Below are 16,436 nucleotides of genomic sequence, written 5' to 3' on the forward strand. Positions count from 1 at the left end.
AATGTCTAACCTTTTTTCATGTATATTACCAAATGTACTGGTATATATTAAAACAAATCCTTCACATTGTGTCTCACTCCTTAGAATTCATATTCATCTGTAACTGTATTTGTCTGCTGTATGTAAATTATTTTGTAAAAAAATGTCTAAAAATGACTATAACCCAACTCTTTTCCTTCATCCTTACTGCTCCTTTGTGTTTCTCCTTAGCCAGTAAAACACGCAACCAGGCAGATTTACCTGGTCTCCTACTTTACCACATCGCCCTCAAAAACACCTTGAGGTACAATTTATGGTCCATTATTTTGCTGAAAACTGCTTTCCAAGACAACGTAAATTAAGATTGTCTTTTCTCACTCCTCCAATACGCTTGGCTTCCTCAAAGGTTTTGTACCATTCCTTACTTTGGCATTTCTATTTTCTTTCAACTTTCTGTTTCCTTCTATTTCTCCACACGTTTCCCTTCTTTTCTGCAAAAGTTCCCTTGGTTTCAACTCCCTTCATCCTGAACTATTTATAGTTAGCAGCTTGTTAAACAATGTAAACTGAACTTCTAGAATGTAACGAGTGTGAACCTTTCTTTCATCACATAAACACTACAGTGGTTTAGGATACTATTACATTCCTAAACCACTGAAACAAAGTTTCTGTATTTTTTCTATGTCACCCATGTTACATACCTCTTCCAGATTCACTTTTTAATTTTCTGAATCCCAATTATTTTCCACAAAGGGAACATTGTATACAAATCATCTATCCGCCTGTAATCTTAACTGGAAAAATGACATAGTTCCTCCACCTTTGAAAAAAGTTACATTACAGATTAGATTTGGTTTTCTATGTTCATTAATATACCCAAAGTTGCCTAGCACAATGTAGGCACTCCATACCTAACATGATTGGACTGTATTATTTGAAAAGTTCAGTGCAATCATGAAGTGGCCACTTAGGATGCTTACATCCTGTGTTGTGATTTCCGTCTGTTTTGTTCTTGGCATTGTCTCCTCTCTGGCTTCTTGCTAATGCATATCCTGACAGTTGAAGCAGTTAAGCCTCTGCCAACCATTAGGGAGACCCATGCTAAGTCCAGGATTTGGGCATCAGCCTGTTCCAGGTACCATTGTTTCAAACATTCAAGGATGAACCACCAGATGGGAGAGCAATCTCTTCCTTTCTTTCTCCCTTTCTGTTACATGTTAGTAAAATAAAATAAAACATAGAAACCAAAAATAGTCTGGATAAAAATCATAAATACTGAGCACAGATTAAAAATTAAAACACAGGCTTTAGAGTTATAAGCAAAATTCATAGGATATGATAAGCATAATAAGTCACATACAGTATGTAACACAAACACTGAATTAATAAGATGTATGAATTCAGTGTATAATTTAGTAAAATACATGCCAATGAAAGAATAAATTAAAAATATAGTAAAATAAATAAAAGCATTACTTCTAGATAGGAAAGGAAATAAAAACAATTTCAGATTCTGTGATTCCCCAGGCTGACTCTGCGTTCTATTACAAACTGGTGATACCTATAGCTCAAGTGAATATAGGTCACTGCATCCAAAGGGCCACCCCTTTCCTTTAGAGAGACCCGAGGGCAAGTAGGTGAACATTTATATGCCATTATGCCATTATTGTAAGATCTGGAAAGAGAGAAACATCACTTTCCCAGGTAAGAATGTCCTCAACAGAGTATTATTTCAAAAACACTTTGGGGGGCCCGGCGCGGTGGCGCAAGTGGTTAAAGGTCCTCGCCTTGCACGCCCTGGATCCCATATGGGCGCCGGTTCTAATGCCCAGCAGCCCCGCTTCCCTCCCAGCTCCCTGCCTGTGGCCTGGGAAAGCAGTTGAGGAAACCTCAACTTTGGGAACCTGCACCCGTGTGGGAGACCCAGAAGAGGCTCCTGGCTTCGGACCGGCATAGTAGTGGCCCATTGCGCTCACTTGGGGAGTGAATCATCGGACGGAAGATCTTCCTCTCTGTCTCTCCTCTCTGTATATCCGCCTTTCCAATGAAAAAATAATAAAAATAAATCTTTAAAAAAAAAAAAACACTTTGGGGACAGAACTTAATGAAAGAATTAATCTTCTCTCTCTTTCTCTCTCTCTCTCTCTCTCCCTCTCCATTTTCCTCTTCCTCTCTCCCTGCTTCTTCTTCTTCCTTTTCTCATCCCACATTAATCAAGAATCTTACTCAAAAAATGAAGATTTACCCTTAGGGAAGTCCAGGGCAAAACAGAAAACAGCTTGTCTTTTCAATCACAATCAAAACTCATGAGAATCAACTGGTAAGCCCACAGGGGCTTGAGTAAGAAAATGGTTTGAATTAAATTTCAGGCTGAATCTAGCCTCTAGGTACTGCTCTGTAGGCTTCAATTAAGGGTTTAATTCTCTATTCGCTACTGTAAATCATAGCTGGTCACAGAAAGACATTCTTAACCACAGCCCCCTCCCACATAATCACCCTTAAGCAATAACATTTCACAGCTTGGACATAAAACACTGAGGTTTTTGCAATAAAATGTGACCTTTACTGTTCAAAATGTTTTATGGCATGTGACAAATAATTCTCTTAATAGGAAGATGCATAGTCACTTAATGAATTAAAATACTGTAAACAAGTTGATTTTGTCAGATGGGAACCACTATATGCTACAAAATAGGGAATCTGCCTTTCAACATTTTTTCATTTTTAAAATGGAATTTTTTTCACAAAAACAAAAAGAAATATTCATGCTAAAAGAGTCCTTCCAGGGAATACTAGGTTTACATATTTAGAAAGAATTTCTATATATCTATAGCAACATTTCTATATATCTATAGACTTTGGAATACTGGAGTCTTAACATTACTTGCCAAAGGTACCATGAGGAAAAAGCAACAAAAGGAAAATGCCTTAAAGTAGAATCTACTTTGACACTATTGCTTTATTCACTCATCTCTAGCTTTGTGGGATATTAGAGCTTGTATTAAAATCACAGAATAACATGAAGTTCCAAATCAAAAGAAGATGAGAGAGGCCTGCAAAACTCTACAAAAACATTTTTTTTTCTTTTCTTTTTAAATAGCTGCTTATTTTTTAAAGCTGAACAAGGTAGCGTTCTGTAACAATAGGATTTTTTTGGATTGCATCACATTAATGCTGATCAAATGGGCTTAGAAACCTCTGAAGAGAAATCTTTGCAAGTTCCGTGCAATATTCTTTCTCTTAATATGTAAAATCATACTCTCCAAATGCACTAATACAAAGATGAAGACTGCTATTCTGTGAAAAAGAATGCAGTATTTTTGAAACTTTGGAATATAGCTAAATTGCATGAAGTGAATTCAAAAATGCATGGTGAGAAAGATGTTGAGGTATAGCATCTTAAAGACACTCCCTGCAGAATCACATGGGTTCTGGTTGCACATCCAGCTGCTCCACTTTTGTCCATTTCCCTGATACTTCATCCAGGAAGGCAGGAGAAGATGGGCCAAGTACTTAGGTCCCTGAATCCACATGAGAGACCAGAAAAGAGCTCCAAGCTACTGGCTTCAGCTTGGCACAGCCCTGGCCCTGGGAGTCTTTTGGGGAGTACTGAATCAGAGATCGAAGATTCTAAAGTTTCTCTCTTTCGATGTCTTTCTGTCTCTTACTCTGTGTAACTCTATCTTTGACACAAATAAGAAAAAGAAAAACTCCAAAAGAAATCTTACATAAAAATAAGACTAAAATATAATGGGCATTTTCTACAAACTTTTTTGATGTCCCCTCCTATGTATAACACAGTTACATTTTGAATATGCTCACATGAAGTGTAAGCTTAAGAACAGAAACAGAGATGTAACGTGGTACAGAGGGTTCTTATATATGTTTGCCTAGCCCAAGTCTTATTCTCATCTAAACATTTAAATGTGGGACAATATAGCATATCACCTACATTTCTGCTCTGGATCACACGAGATAATACAGAAAAGCCTTTAATACTCTTTTCGTATTTGTCTACAATACAGAATCTGCAAAGTTTGGGCCCAAATAAATATCTGTTAAATTGATTTTGCAGTCAGTTAAATACAAGTTGGAAGTATTCTGCGAAGAGTTTTTATTCAGATATTTTTCTGAAAAAAATTGGACATTATTGAACTCACTAAGGAGTGTTTAAAAACACAACATAATTGTAGAGCAGAATCTGTGTTTGGGAAAATATAGACTGAGTTAGTTGTAAAAATCTTATCTCCACTTAAAGATATGTATTTCACTTATATATTCAAAGAAAGGGCTTACTCTATAAACACTACTTGCTTGTTACAAATAGCAGGGTCTCCACACACGGTGAAGGGTAACCATCAGTGTTTACACAATTTTCTGTGGCGCTATATGTGTAAGGTAACAGTAGTTATCACTTGAAAGTTCAAAGTTTTTTGAAAAGCCAAGAGACAGTCAATGATAATGCCTTCTCGGCAGGGAAGAATGTTTGGGAGTAGTTTTCTTGGTTCCCTGCAGGATTTCACAAATCTTTCTCGGCAAGGAATTTGTCTTCAGCTCTGTCTAGTCTATTACATATGCCCAGAAGGCCTCGGAAATGCTTCATTGCTGGTGGTGGGTCATAGATTCTGGAAAAACTGAATTAGTTTAATGATGAAACTAAAATATGTTTGCCCAAAAGCTTCTTTACAGAACCATATTACTTGAATATTTAAATAACATAATTATCTACTGCTTTGGAGAGGATTGTGAAAGAAAAATCACCTGGAAATGTATGTGATGTTCCCTGTGGCCTGAAACACCATTTTGTCCTCGGCTAGTACTCCCACCTGCATGAGTAATGCTAAACATTATTTATTTTTCACAACAAGCAATCAAAACACAGCCTGCACTTTGCTCCCCATCTCTTGCCATGTGTATCTGTTACACAATGGATATTGATGTATCATACTCAGTGTAAACAGCCTCATGCTCTAGGTTCTGTACAAACTGATTGAAACCTACATTTTTTCCTACCACCTTCATTTAGAAAATTTGCTGACAACCAAAACACTTCAGTCATTATTTATTCTTTGACATTGCGTATATATCTAATCCTGGATTTCTTGCCTAAGATGCCATCACTCCTTGTTTCAAGAAGTCTAGCTATTCTCCAAACCTAATTTCCTGTCGGAGACATTCAATTAAGTCTTTTCTAACAGTTGGAGACAACGATAATTTTTATTTTCATTGATCATTGGCATAGTATGCTGTTGGCACTATCATCTGTACTAGATTTAAAGTTAAAAAAATCCAAATTTGACATTCAAATTTGGAACTTAATAACAGCACGATTCTAGCAAATTATTTTAGGGTGATTTTTCCTCATTTTCTTCTCCTATGATGTGGACACAGCAATCCTTATCGGGTCGACTTAGAAAACCTTTATAGAAAGCTCTAGTAGAGTCAGTGTACTAGTGTTAGTCTTTTAAAGTAGGACTTATTCTCATAGAAATCTTGAAGTTTCTCCAAGAATCTCCTCCTTTGTAGCTCCAGTGCTGTATATAATAAATAATCAAGTGTTTAGTGATAGATTTTGTAAATTATCTAAGTAGAACCAAAATAAATAGCATGACAGATGTAGTATTTATATAACAGTGTTGACTCTCTATACAGTTGTAATCTATATACTGTAACACATGGTAACAATTGGTTTGTATTTTGTACAATTGGTTTGTATTTTGTACGATAAATAGCTTCACAACTAAATAATTTTCAAGACACTCCTATAACATAGCTAGTGATTGTCTTTAATTCCAATGTAATTCAAACATTCTACAAACATGAAAATGTTTCAACATTACTTAATTTAAAATGCCCTCATACTTAAGTTTGTGTTTCGATAATTTATTGCTGCAAAAAAGGAAATATCACAAGATGCTGAAATGTACTGTCCCTGAGTCAGGAATGAACTGACAGATTTCAGCATGGCTATTTAAGTAACTGAGATAGATACATTTAAATTTGAACTGTTCACAAAGATAACTTACTTTTTAATATTCACATGATTCTAATATTGTCTCCCATGTTTTAGTTGTTTTTCTAAATTGCATTTGCTTGAATTATACTATTCAGAAATTAGCATATTTTCAATATACATAAAATGACTTCCTGTCTTCTCCATAGAGGATAGTCATGCAGAAGTAACGGGGGTAATGAAATTGGTTTTTAGTACTTTCTTTCCCATTTTTATTTTGCCTTAAATTACAATCATTGAAAAAAATTTTTGCTTTATACTTGTCTAAAAAAGCAAGGGTAGGCTTCACTGTTCCATGAGTGTCCAAAAAGCAAACTCATATTCAACTGATAAAACTCAGAACTGGATCCCCAGTTGTGTAAAATAAGGACTTGTTCTGACCGCAGCATACTCTCAGAGAAGATACTTATGGATTCAACTAAATCGCCAAATATGGCAGTTTGCTTTCACCTTTAAAACTAAATGCATTAATAAGTGAGTAGCCTGTCTGTGGTGTGCTGATGTGTTTAGGAACATTCACAATCGCCATAAATAAATTTAAAAAAACAATGAGTGAGCCTCTGGGTCACATTTTTCTACTATTCTGTGGAAATGGGATGTAAATTGTGGAGTTTTTTTTAATGGATTTTCATTTACTCCACAGTCCTTGTCTATATATGATCACAGTGTTGTCATCAGGTTAAGAAATGGAAATGGAAATAGCTACAAAAAAAAGTTGAGTTTGTAAAATCTGTTTTGCAGTTGAGCTACGGGTGTTAAAAATATTCAGCTCAACCTCATAAAAACATTCTATTATTGCCTAAACTTCAAATGTAGTGTTTACCCTGCAATAGTAACATCTTTTTCAACTCTGCAGGATCTGATTCCTAACAAATATGGCCTGATAACATACTTCTTGAAATCCTGGACTTTTGGTGAGTTCACTCTTCCACTTCGCTTGTTCCTTTTGGGTCTTTGTTCACTTTTGTGTCTTCACACTGCATTCACACAGGTCGTACATACAAAGATACATTTTTGTCCAAACATTATATAATGTGTTATATATTTTAAATTTTTATACTTTCTGAATTTCCTCTGCTTGAATTCTTGCAGAGATCATTCTCAATTGGATACATCCTGTAAATATTTCAGGGAAGAAAGAAGAAAAAAGAGAGAGATGCATGGAACAATGCTGGACAGAAAGTTATGGAAAATGGCTTTCCCTCTATGTAATCTCAACCTTTTTAAATAATAATAATAATAATGATAATAACTGTAAGGAAGACAGAATGGTAAAAGTATTATTATTATTCAACCATGCGTAAATCTTTATTGTAAGCCTCTGTTTTACCCATATTAAAAATATGATCATGGCATAGTTTGTGACCTCAAATATCTAACAAGACAGAAGGACAGACAATTGAACAGGTAAATCAAGCTGTTGATGGTGCAATTAGGACCAGAATATAAGTTAATAAAAAGAACAACAGGAAACTGGGATGAAACACAAAAAGGGAAGAATAAATCAAACACTGAAAAGCCAAATCATGGCAAGCTCAAAAATGAGATCAATTTAAAATAGTGATTAACAAGATTAGGCTATTGACTTTTCTTTTTCATTTCCTGTCTGCCAGATTTGTAAACAGCTTCATGTCAGGTGGTGTGTTACAATATTCTCAGGCTCATTTAATGTTTTAATAATCCTGTGAATTTGTATTATTATTAGTTCCATTTTACAGTGGAAAAATGTGGTGCCCAGAAAAATTAAGGAGCCCCCCCACCATTGAAGTTCCCTATGCATTGAAGGACAGATGTTGACATAGGCAGGCATGATTTCCAAGGAGTTGCCCTTAATAAATTGATACTTTTTTGCTCATGAAGTAGTCAAAGGATTACTCTCAGTCCAAGTTTACCTCTATTCATTTATCTACCCATCCAAGCTTTTTTTCTCCCACTTCAACAATTTTTTTCACTTTTTTAGGGTGTGCTAAAAAACAACAACAACCACCAGAGCAACAAAAAAAACCTCAGTTTCAATCCCAGATCCATTTTGATTCCAGCTTCTTGTCAATGCACACACTTGGAAAGCAGCTGGTAATGGCTTAAATATGTGGGTTTGTGTCCCATACATGTATGAGTGAAAATGGAGTTCTTGACTCTTAGCCTAGGGCCAGCTTATCCTTGACAACTGTGGCCTTTGGAGAATGAACGTGCACACAGAGGTCTCTTTCAATCTTTGTCTCACTGTGCTTTCCACATGAAAGAAACGATGGATGAGGGGAAGGATGATGGGAGTGAATGTAGAAAAGAAGGAAAGAAGGACGAACAAGGAGGAAAAGACAAAATGAAAGACTACCAGAAAGTACAATCATCAAGGCAAAACACTGGTTCCCAAGAAGCAACGTGACTTAATTGTGTGATTCGATCACTACAGTCCCATTTTATGCAGAGAACAGCAACCACTTAGGATTTCTTGCAGGGAAAGCTAGTATTGGCAGTCCTCTCGGGAAGACTTTATCAGGCAACATGGCGTTGCGTTGCCAGGCGTTGTGGTAAAGGAGCCAGGTGATAAGACCCGTGACATCTAACAAAGTAAATCTTTTTATTCTTACTTTTAGTTACGGTACACAGAATGGCCAAATCAGGAAAATGTAAAATGCAAATAGTTTAAACCTTCCTTTGGTTAAAAAAATAAATAAATAAAGAGGCAGATATGGAATAACACTAAGGAAATCATGTGCACCGAAGCACTTCACGGAGCGTCTAATACGGAGAGCAGGAGGTAGTATCTGCTGTGTGTTTTATAACTCTGATGGAGTTGTTCCTGCCATGATGGGGGTTTGAATATCATTTCTGCTTCTTAATTGTAAGAATTACAATTAAGTGGTAGTGGAAGTGTCTGAACAAAGAGCATCAAGTTGCCATCCATATATACATGGAAAAAAAATGCCTAAAGATTGTCAGTACCGAAAAGGTTTTGAGGCTGATGAAGTGACAGCAGATAAAGAGATGAGAGAAAGTAAGGATGATAGATTCAAAGCACAGGTTCATTAACCCATGGACCCTCAACAACAAACTTAACCTTAAGTATGGTGTTTGAAAAGAAATTTGAGGGGACATAAATGTCCAATAAGTTTTTTTGCCTAAATAAATCAAATTGAATCATCCTTCTTCACCTCATTACTTCCCTCTTGTACCATTACAGTACTAGCCTGACTGTCTTTTCTGATACTTTCTCCTAGGTAGAATTCTCAATCTTTCCTCAACTTACTTTTGATGCATTCATTTCTATTCACTTATTCTGACATAAAATTTCTATATTGCTAATGTAATGCTTGGAGTCAAAAATTTATGTCTCATTACATTTCATAAATACCTCATGATGCTGCTGAAAGATTCTTAGATTTCATCATGGAAGTATGGATAAACACATAATATTTATATGTGCATTTTCTGCTTGATGAAATATAATTTCTCTCTTGAGGAATTTAGATAGAGATATAGAATAGTTTCTTCTCATTTTAAACTGTAAACTAATTTCCTGATAGACCAGGGAGCTTGATTAATCAATCCTGTAAATAAATGCAGTACGAAAAAAGTTTTTCAGAAGGTGTCATTTAAATTCTAATCAGCACATTATACATTAAATGGGGCAAAAATCTTAATCAAATGTCATAACTTGTCTGTGATAATCACCTTTCCTGTTTAAAATCTGTTCTTCAAAAAGTTGTGAGGAAATTAAATTAATTTCTGTTAAACTTTGCATTATAAGGATATTCCAAAAGAATTTAGGTAGAAATACAGCTTGTTAAATCTCTGTTCTATATTTGGTGCTTTTATCTTGTCTTTTCTCCCCCTACAACCTTCTTTTTGCTTTTATCCTCCCTGGTCTTCTCCTCCTCCATCCTTTTCTTCTTGTGTTTCCTCCTGTCTTATTTGAATTTCCATGTTTACTAGGTTTCCATTTTCTTGCTACCTCTACATTCTTATTCACATTTTTCAGGATAGTTTTGTATATGCTCAAGATTTTATCTCTGAGTTGAAGATTCTGAATTCATTACTTCCAACTTGGTCTATTTTTCCAAATTTTCATTCTTATCTCCAATTGTTTGCCACTCAATTTTGCATTCTTCATTCTCAATCTAACCCACTAAGTCTTACTAAGCCTTGACTTGTTCAAGCATTTCCTCAACCTGGACCCCCTTCCTCAACCCATGTTAATAACAACTTTCTCACCTTCATATCATTTTGTGTTTGGAATACCATAGCAGTTACTTAATTGGCACCCTTGCCTGTAGTTTTGACTGTTTCCAACACACTCCATGTAACTGGATAATTGTTCAACCTAAACTATATGTTTCATCTATCTAGGCCCTTCTTAAAATCTGCCAATGTGGCCTAGCATAGTAACCTAGTGGCTAAGTCCCCACCATGTATGCTCTGGTATCTCATGTGGGTGCTAGTTCATATTCTAACCACTGCACTTCCCATCCAACCTCCTGTTTGTGGTCTGGGAAAGCAGCAGGGGGTGGCCCAAAACGTTGGGTCCCTGTCCCGTGTGGGAGATCAGGATAAAAGTTCTTGGTTTCTTGCTCCTGGCATCCTGGCTTTGAATCAGCTCAACTCTATTTGTTTTAGCCAATTGGGGAATGAACCAGATGCAAGATCTATCTCTCTGTTCCCCCTTTTCTCTATAAATCTGGCTTTTCATTAAAAATAAATAAATCTTTTAAAAAATCTGTAAACAACTCCCAGTGGTTTCCAGAATAAAGCCCAAGCTCTTTAACCTGAAAATAAAATGCGACCTAGAAACTTTTTAGTTACGATTTTCATCCATTGTGTGTATTGCATTAGACCTCAGAGGTACTTATATCAGCAGAGTTCCCATTAAGCACATACTCTTCTCACAACCAATTTGGGGCTTACAAACTGCCACTCCAGAACTTGTTCATCTTCTCACTCTATGTTTCTTGGAAAAATCCACATCATTCTACAGTTAATTTTCTCTGGATGGCTTTCTAGATCTCCAAATGGCAGAGAACATACCTGCCTTTTCATTATTCCCATATTAATGTGTGACATGAGGCGGATAGCTTCTTTATGGCATCAGGAATGCCATAGGAATTTTATGCATTTTTGTATCTATCTACTTGACTGGACTGTGGACTTATTCCACACAAAATATATGTCTGTTCATGCAATCAGTAACTAAGTGCCTATCAAGGCCAGAAACTGAGTTAGGCTCTAAGGAAAGACATTAACAAATTAGTTTTCTCCTAGAGGTACTCAATTATTATATATTAACATATGGCACATATTAAGCAGACTTAATTTTCTCTTATACTGCCTGAGTATTTATGCCTTAAATTTCATCTTTTTTCATTGATAAGGATATTTAGTTGGAATTTCTCTGGGTGGAGTTCAGGAGGGAGGCGTGTATGAAGCATTTTGTCCATATACCACAAAGCTGAATGCTTGCTATTACAAATTTAATTTGGTTTTTGGTTCCGATGTTCCTCCTATGTCTAAACTCTCAAATTGTTTTTGAAATTGATTTAAGAGTGTAAGTCTTCTATTGTGACATATATCAAATAGTTAGGCTTACCAGTACTGAAAGCACTGGACTATGCCACTCTCCTGTGGATTCCTAACTTGTCTGGATTCACTGGCAGTCATAATTCCTAATTCATGTTCTTGTTTCATGCATCCTGTCTGTTCTTCATCCAGTGGCTTTCCTCATAGTATCTCTTTAGTCAACTACACATGAACTGAGCTCCAGAGAAATCAAAAGTTTCATGGGAGTATGATCTGTTATAAAGCAATGAAGTATTTAGTATAATAAACACTTTAGTGAGAACAAAAATATATCATCTCCTAAGGGTGAAAATGGATTTTTTTTTTTTGCAAATCCGTTCCTATGATATTGAGAGAGAAGTGAGTCTTTACAAAGAAACCCATTTAGCATTCATAAAAATGGATCACTATTGACACTTTTTTCTACACTTTATTGTACAGAAAACGTAGGAATATTTCTAACAAAAGTTATATCTTAAATAACAATGTGTCTCCAGGTGGCATGTTAAACTTAGGAAATAAAAATGCAAGCCCCAGGTTAAATGTGACTTTGAGATAAACAAACAAACAAACAAACAAAAAACCTGCCTTGTTTACATCAAAATCAAATTTAATTGAGTGTCCTGCATTTTATATACCATTTGTACTTCCCAACTATCTGTAGACAAAATTGAATACTATACTATACTTAGGTACTAAAATTAAAACTCCCATCGTCATCGAAAAAGTGATGTTTCTTCACTCTGCTTCACCTTCTGCTTTTGTGCCTTTGTGAAATACATCTTTGGCCTCTTCCTGCCCCTTTTGACAATTTCTGTTAATTATTCTCCCAGGATTTTTCACATATCAGGAGAATGTTGACCTTTCATTAGCTGGGTGGTTGGGGCTCATTTTCTACTAGATAATAACAGCTATCTCATTTTAATAAGAATAACAAAGAATGAGAGAGTATTACAGAGGGGGACACGTTGCTTTCTAGTTCAGGTTTCTATTTGCCATGATGTTTATTTCTGGTTATTAAAGGAGTTAATGATAATTGCTCCATTATCTCAGAATCCTTATGAATCTGATCTGAAGGAAAAGAAATGGCAAGATGGGAGGGATAAGGCTATTTAAATAATCTTTCTTTTTGTTGTTTCAGTAAAATTATCCTCTATTTGATCTGTGCTTCATACATACCCACTATTCAGTAGGCTTGACGTGTATTTCCTTGGTAGCAATTTTAAAAAGAAATGTAAATGGAACATTCAGAATTATTTACATGAATTACAACAAAAGGGCAAGCTATTTCAGTACAGGTCTCCAAAGAGAAATTATAAGAACAAAACTCAGGGGGTGTTTTCTCCCTCTGAGTCTCTGACACTTATTAACATGTAAACATACTCCAGCAATCATTTTCATTTCATTAAGGAAATATCACACCTTTTCAGCAAATTAAGAATAATACCATATAATTCTTTTCTGGCTAACAAAGACATGGAACCACAAAGAAAGAAAAAGTGTCTACTAAACTGGATCTTTTGTAAATACCACTGAACTGAATATAGCAGTTTTTCTTTTGCCTAAGAACAGATAATTCTGTTTCAGGCAAGAGATATGCTCAATTAGCACTCACATAACAAGCTGTACTTTGAAGAAGTGCTATCTCTTCCTATTTGAAATGACTTTTTACAAGCTACAAATTAAATATTCACATAATAATATATTTGTCTCCCATCTTATCTAAAAACTACATGTGTATAAATATATATATATTCATGTACACAAAAATCAAAACGTACAGAACCTTCAAATTGATACATAATTATTCATGCATGCACTAAAAGCAATTCATCAAAGGGTTTGCTACATATTTCCTTGCAATGTCAGCCTGTTGAATGGCCTAAAATTCAAATTAATTAAAACTCCATAAGTATATATATATATTCAACCACTGAAAAAAATAACTGGTCCACAAAGCATGATTTTCTCATGCCCTGCTTCATGTTTGACATCAAGTTCATCAAATAGTTTGTACTGTCTGATATTTAATAAACAAGGATGCGCTTCTCATGAAACATTTGCTTCTGTTCCAAGCAATGAGCCCTGAGCAAGCATTCCCAGATTCATTTTGGTTTTACGCAGGTATTAGTTGGCTTTAGTATATTGTCTAGAGTTTGGTGAATTGCAATTAGTTCAGAAGGAATTAGAACACTTAGAATGGTTTAATAGAAGCTCTACATTTGAATGAGGACTATTACTCATGATGTGTAACTGAACAACACTCACTGTCACATGCAGGTGTTGCTGTCAGTTCTTTGAATAATCCAAAGCAAGAGCGTCCTCTCCCCAAGCACTTATCATACATGGCCAAACCAGATTTTGGATAATACTGGTCTATTTTCATCAAAAGCTAGCAGTTCTTATGAAACAGCCTTGATTTAACATGCACATAAATTCATCATTCCACCCAACAAATATTGAGTGCTTACAATGTGGCAGATATTCAACATCAGCACTGTAATTGCATTAGTGGGAAGAGCTATTAGAAATTCTTAATTTCACGAAGCTTATATTATCAAAAATAAAATATGTGGAAGAAAAGAACAAATATTGATTATATAGAGTTTCTTGTTTCTTCAATTATTCATTCAGAATCCCATATGGTTTTGATGAGCACTGTGAAGCATACAGAACATTATAAAATACAGCTTGCCCAAAAGGCACATTTAAGCTCATACATAAAGCAGATATATTATAAAATATGAGGCAAAATAAAAGGAGAGTGTTTGACCCAATGATTAAACTGTTGCTTGGGATGCAAACCACTGTTCAAGTTCCGGTTCCATTTCCGATTCAAGCTTCCTGTGGATGCAAGCCCTAGGGAAACAAAGGTCCTGCCACCTAAGTAGGAGACTCAGACTGAGTTCCAGGCTGCTGGCGTCAACCTAGTACTATCTCGGCTGTTAAAAACCTGGGAGAAAAATAGTTCATCAAAAAAAGATTCAACATTTCCGCGAGTAGTCGTGGTAATGACGGAGGCGATTCAATGCTTCATCAATGAAATAAACACAAAAAGATCGTGGAATATTTGCAAATACTTTGAAAAAAACGATGGAGTTATCTAAGAGGATTTCCTATTCACAGACAACTGTGGTCTAAATAGAATGAATGGAAAATTAATGGGAGACTATCGTGTTTGCAATTTAGTATCTACAATCAGAGTGTAATATCAAGAGGCTAGTCATCACTTTACAGATAATTGAAAAAATATATTTTAGGAGTGTGGTAGGAAGATTTGGTTAATAAAACAAATTTAAACATAACTGACATAATGAAAACAAAATGGTTTAAGGTAGATCCAGAACTAATCATATATTTAAGGATATATGTTCAAAATGTCAGTAAATGAGCAAATGACTTGGGATTGTAAACTAAGGTGGATCTCTTAAGAAGGGGGCTTTGTTTAATGATCTGGCTTTTGGTATGATGTTTGATTTTGATCTTGTTTTTTTTCTCGTATCTCTGATATGCATCAGTTGGGTTAGCTACCAAATGACCACTTTCTTCATACATTAAAAATGTGTGTTTTTAAATTTCTCTCACAAAGACAGTGTTAGATTTCTTTTCTTTTTTCTTTCTCTTTTTCTTTCTTTCTTTCTTTATTGACAATGGGAACCCTTGTAAAGGTTAAAAAAATGAATCTTTGCAAATTATATGTAAGAAGATGCACAATAGGCCTAATGGGCTGACATGGTAGTTTAGGCTTCCACCTGTGGGGCCACCACTCCAAAGGGCAACAATTCATGTCCCGGATGCTCCATTCCAGCTGCTCCACTTCTCATCCAATAACTTGCTTATGGCCTGGAAAACCACAGGAGAATGGCTCAAATCATTGGGCTCCTGTACCCCCTGGGAGACTCAGAGGAGACTCCTGGATCCTGGCTTTGGATATCACAGCTTTGGCCTTCATGGCCATTTGGGAAATAAACCAGCAGATGGAAGGTCTCTATCTTTATCTCCTTTCAGCTGTAATTCTTCCTTTCAAAGGAAAATAACATAATTATACAAAAACAGATGTATAGCACCAGTGACTCACTCAGAACATATCTTTGTCACATCTAAGACAAATTAAAATTTTCCCTTTTTTTTAGGATTTATTTATTTTTATTGGAAAGCCAGATTTACACAGAGAAGAGAAACAGAGAAAGATTTTCCCTTTGTTGGTTCACTCCCCATGCTGCTGCAAAAAGCCAGAGCTGAGCTGATCCAAAACAGGAGCCAAGAACTTCTTTCCGGGTCTGCTACATGGGTGCAGTATCCCAAGGCTTTGGCCCATCCTCAACTGCTTTCCTAGGCCACATGCAGGGAGCTGGATGGGAAGTGCACCAGTGGGTGCCCATGTGGGATCTCAGGCATTCAAAAAAAGGATTTAGCCACTAGTCCATTGTGCTGGGCCTGAACTTTTTATTTCTGTTTTGAAAAGTTGTTATTTCTATGCAACATTTATAAGCATAATGCATAAGTTCAATTTTTCTCCCGTGTATATTTCAGTAAAAAGAGCTAAATTATAATGTTATGACAGAAAGTTAAATATGCTTCACCTGTGTTATATCCAGTCCTCATAATAAATTGGCAATTTGATTATTGTCATTGTTACTTTACAGGTGAGCAAAATGAATCTGGAGTATGTTCAAGAACAAAACTCTTGCCATTGTTCCTGTTATCATGCTGATATCATAGTAGTAAACCACGCATATATTATCGATAAAAAGGAAAATAATTTTGCTTTAGGCATGATAATGAGAACCTAAGATTTTTAAAAATATTCAAGACAATCTTTATAAGAGATGCATTCAACATTGGAAACAAAAATACTCCAAATAATCTCTTGCCAATTATTTTCACATTT

This window comes from Ochotona curzoniae, unplaced genomic scaffold, assembly GCF_017591425.1.
Source record: "Ochotona curzoniae isolate NIBS_2020 unplaced genomic scaffold, NIBS_Ocur_1.0 contig_2210, whole genome shotgun sequence".
Taxonomy (NCBI): Eukaryota; Metazoa; Chordata; class Mammalia; order Lagomorpha; family Ochotonidae; genus Ochotona; species Ochotona curzoniae.